Below are 4,388 nucleotides of genomic sequence, written 5' to 3'. Positions count from 1 at the left end.
GGGGTCTTCTGGGGTCATCTGAGGGTCTGCTGGGGTCATCTGTGGGGGTCTTCTGGGGTCATCTGTGGGGCTCTATGATAGAAATGTAGCACAGAGAAACAGCTGAAGCCCCAAAAGAACAGACGCTCTGACTCTAGGCTCTTCTTTAACGATCATCTCCAGAGCCCAGGTACGGTCATAACCTAGTTAACGCTGCATGCTCAGTCATGTCTGGCTCATCCTGGAGCTGCTCTCCATCCTCTGTATCAGTGCGCTAATGATGTACTGAAAGGTTCAGATGAACATCATTAGTGATATGACTTCTTCCTCAGCCTGCAAACTCCTTCCAGTACAATGTAAAAGGCCACAGTTACTCTAAGACCATGGAGGGGCAGCAGGGAGGATGATCAGATTAATTCTGAGATTTGGGAGTGGAATCTTGATATCTATCTGCTTAATATGGATTTACTAGGAAAGAGAAGCCCTAGTAAAATACTGAGTTTTAACACCTAACCCAGAAGCCATTTCCTGTGCTTCTCCGTGCTCTTTTGTCTGACGTTGCTAGTTTCCAAGGCTCCTCTGGGAGAACAAGGAGAGCGCTTGTCTCCATCAGTAGTCCAGAGGCAGCATATTATCACCAATGAACTATATTCCTGGGATGATTATTGCTAATTGAAATCCTTTCCCAGGGACCAGTAGGGCACTCTGGCTTATTCGGGTACGATGCTTGTCTAGTCTGGAAGATCTAGGTCAGTCTGGGCCTTTGGCCAACCTCTTGGCAGCAAAAATGGGGTAAATATCTCATTGACCCCCTTACTACGATACTCAGCTTCCCACTGCCTATTGCATTAGGTCCACATTTAATCTCAATCAAGCCTGCTCCAACTCCTCTGGCAAGCCTGGCCTGCCCTCCTTCCTGCCCAGATTATCCTCCCAGCCTCCCCTCCCTCACCCCATGCCTTCCACTAGGATTCATTCACCTCCATTTTTCTGCTCTGTTCTCTCCTCCCCCCACCCCCATCTGATACCTGAATTACTTTAAAATTTGTGTGTGTGTGTGTGTGTGTGTGTGTGTGTGTGTGCGTGTGGTGTCGGGGATTAGAGGACAATTTCAGAAGTCAGTTTTCTCCTTCCAGCATGTGGGTCTTGGGGATTGAACTTGGATCCTCAGGCTTGGCAACAGGTACAAGCTAAGATTTCTCTCTGGCCCAATGTCTACATTTCTTCACCTTTGAAGTTTTTAGTCTCTATATTTACATCTTGATGCTTAGTATAATCTAGTTATTTGCCTGGCTGAAACTCAGCACTTACATATTTTTGGAAAAAAAGCTCCAACTCTTAAATGTTGCTCAAGGTTTTATCTGCCAAGACACTTGTCTTCAAATGCCCTTTGGGGTGGTCTACACTGTTGTTTGTGGGTGTAGTTGAACAAATTAAAAGAATTAGCTGTTCAAACTAAGAAGTTTTCTCAGAGGAAAACTTTGGGAAAACCTTGAGTTTGAATGTCAGTGTTTTCAGGCAGAGGAATTAAGTGGTGACAAGCATGATACATGCTATGTAAGGGTAGGAGGCATGGTACATGCTGTGTAGGGGTAGGAGGCATGGTACATGCTGTGTAGGGGTAGGAGGCATGGTACATTCTGTGTAGGGGTAGGAGGCATGGTACATGCTGTGTAGGGGTAGGAGGCATGGTACATGCTGTGTAGGGGTAGGAGGCATGGTACATGCTGTGTAGGGGTAGGAGGCATGGTACATGCTGTGTAGGGGTAGGAGGCATGGTACATGCTGTGTAGGGGTAGGAGGCATGGTACATGCTGTGTAGGGGTAGGAGGCATGGTACATGCTGTGTAGGGGTAGGGCAAAGAGACAGGGAGTTGCAACAAGTTTAACTGATGCTATATCTGAACTTTGTTTCTCCAGGACCTGAGAGTTCTTGCTTTCTTGATTGAGGGATGACTGCTAATAACAATATCAAAAGCCAGCTGTCACATTTACATTGTGCCAGGACAAGGTAAATTCTTGCAAGCACTAGTCCTCACAGCACTGTTTCTCAGACTAGGAAAAGGAGGCTGAGAATCAAGTCTTGAAAACAAGAGGCAGAGCCCAGACTTGAACATCAGTCCATGATCTCAAACTCCTACCACATATTTTGTTTCTTCTTTCTCTCTTTCTTGTTTTTGTTTTTGTTTGTTTTTTTCTGAGACACTGTTTGTTTTCAAAGAATCTATCTTTTGCAAGTTTTACAATCAATATAGTAGTCTGTGCTTATTATTTGGGGGTTCAAGCTAAAAGACACTTTGTTGTCCGAGGTACCCAATTGCATTTGCTACTTTTCATGTTACCTTACATATTAAATTTATGTTTACATTATATTTATACTGCTGCATATCCAAGAGCTACATATCTCTCAGGGGACGTGCAGTATCCTTGATGATAAACTTATACTTTACCTCTCATAGTAGGCCCGTGTCATACAAAATACTCACCAATGTTACCCTCTAGAGTAAAGCAAAGCAAAGCAAATAAAAATGCTAGAAACATAGGTCTTTAGAGATTCAGGAGAATGCAGAGATGCATCCAAGTGCACCTAGAACAATGTAGCAACTTGGAAATAATTCTGCCAGACAAACATGAAAATATTACTGCAGACCCCTAAGCTGCGTATTGGGTTTGAACACCCAAACAAGGTGTTGTTGTAGAGTGTTGTACAGTTGTCTTGTCCGGGGGAGGGGGTTGGGAGTTGGGGGGCAGGACTCTAAGGAAGGGCAGAGCTGGGCTCTGTGGAAGGCGATTGTAGCCCATGCTCTGGCTCCCTCTGCTGACAGGAAGAGGTTGCTTTTTGTCCTCCCAAGAGTTCTTGGTTCAGATGTATAATTGCTGTTTATTCTATATTCCCAGTCAGCTCTTAGTTTATAAAGGAGAACAAAACCCCATTAAATTATTCTCCTCATATAGCAACTCAGTACACATCTCTGTTCTTTTTCTAGGATAACACACCTGCCCCTGGAAAAGAAACTCTATAAACTGCTTGTTGGCATATCTGCTGAACATCCTGCCATATGACCTTGATTGTCTCAAATGTTTCACACAAGTTTTCCCATGCTAATGCTGTCTCAGTTTTGCTGCTCACAGATAAGAATGCTCTTAAGTCTCAACCAGTGGAAGGAATGAACTATCTACGATTCTTTAATTCATTATGTTGAAATGATTACCTGCACATCTTTGCTTAGCATATGCTTTTCTGTTCCCTTCCTCAGAACTTCTGAATATGAGTCACAATCGCTAAGCACATCAATGACGTCTCAGAATTTTTTGCACCAATGCCTCCAGGCAAAATCTCTGTGCATGGTTTTCGAACAGAGCATTGAGCGTCTCTTTCCCTACTTGAGCTGTAAACAAGTTTAAGAACCACTGGAGCATTTAAGATGTTATTAGTGTGTGGCACATTGCAGCCTTCAGTAAAGATTCTGTTTATAAATAGCTGGGTTTTGTTGTATTGTATTGTAAGGGGTATTGCCCATTTTAAGCGGCATAACAAAGTTTAAGATCCTTGTTGTTAAGGAAAGCGTTCTTATGGAATGAAATCGGCCTGGCGTCAGACAGAACTCTGTCACTGTTTGTAGACGCAATTCACCATCAGTGTCATTTCATGCTCTTCTTGATTGTGCCAAGAACGCAAGACTGATCACTTTCTTTGGGCCCTTTTTCAGAATTGTGTTTGCAGGGAGCAGTTCTGAGAGATGAGGTAATGTCTCCCTGCAGAACAAAGAACAGGCTTGCTTACCGCTCGCCCTAAAACATTGTAGTTTCTGAGCTCAGCAGTCCTCTCCTATAATGAAAACCATTTTGTGTGCAAGCATGCCATCTGGGACCCACATGCCTTGTTCCTCAGAGAATCCGGGTTCAGGGACCCAACGTAAACGTGCTGAGCCTCTGGCTACTGCCTTCGTCGTCCATAGTCCACACGTGTTCTGTCAATACCGATAAAACTGCGGAAGATAAGGTAATTAGCCTGGCGAGGTAGAATAAAGTCTGACTCTTTCCAGTTTACCTCTCAAGCCGGGGTGCTCTTGTGTGTGTGTGATGTAACTTACTGTAGCTGCCCTTTTTCCTTCCTGTAATGGGGATGCTGACATTGACCCCCTTACCTTGACATTAAAAATGTCCCACTGAGGACTCCCTCTCCCCCTCTCTAGTGAACCGTTGCGAGGCCAGGACCCTATTCTTTGATGCCCCTGTCAGCGACCACCCCGTGGGCAGGGACCGAGGCCGGTTTGGTGCAGAGGTGTCGGCGCCAGGTCGCGCCAAGCGAGTCCTGCGCAGGCGGGGGCCGGGCGAGCGGCACGCCGATTGGAGCCCGAGCCTGGGCTTTTGTCTGCGCAGCGGCCGTTGCGTAGCAACCGGGATTT

The 4,388-nt window shown here is 45.4% G+C and overlaps 1 long non-coding RNA gene across 3 annotated transcripts in view; it reads right to left on the bottom strand.

Moving 5' to 3' along the window:
• LOC116093717 overlaps positions 1-4,388 on the bottom strand; it is a 24,622-nt gene that overhangs the window by 16,851 nt on the left and 3,383 nt on the right. For 2 of the 3 annotated variants that reach the window (XR_004119809.1, XR_004119811.1), the window contains one exon: positions 3,143-3,968. This is a non-coding gene — a long non-coding RNA (uncharacterized LOC116093717). Of the gene's footprint in view, positions 1-3,142; positions 3,969-4,388 lie in introns of those variants that run through there. The other variant, XR_004119810.1, reaches the window with a different exon arrangement.

Source organism: Mastomys coucha, unplaced genomic scaffold (assembly GCF_008632895.1).
Source record: "Mastomys coucha isolate ucsf_1 unplaced genomic scaffold, UCSF_Mcou_1 pScaffold16, whole genome shotgun sequence".
NCBI classification, from domain to species: Eukaryota; Metazoa; Chordata; class Mammalia; order Rodentia; family Muridae; genus Mastomys; species Mastomys coucha.
Note: the sequence above shows the minus strand (reverse complement) of the source record. Positions and strands in the feature narration are given on the sequence as shown.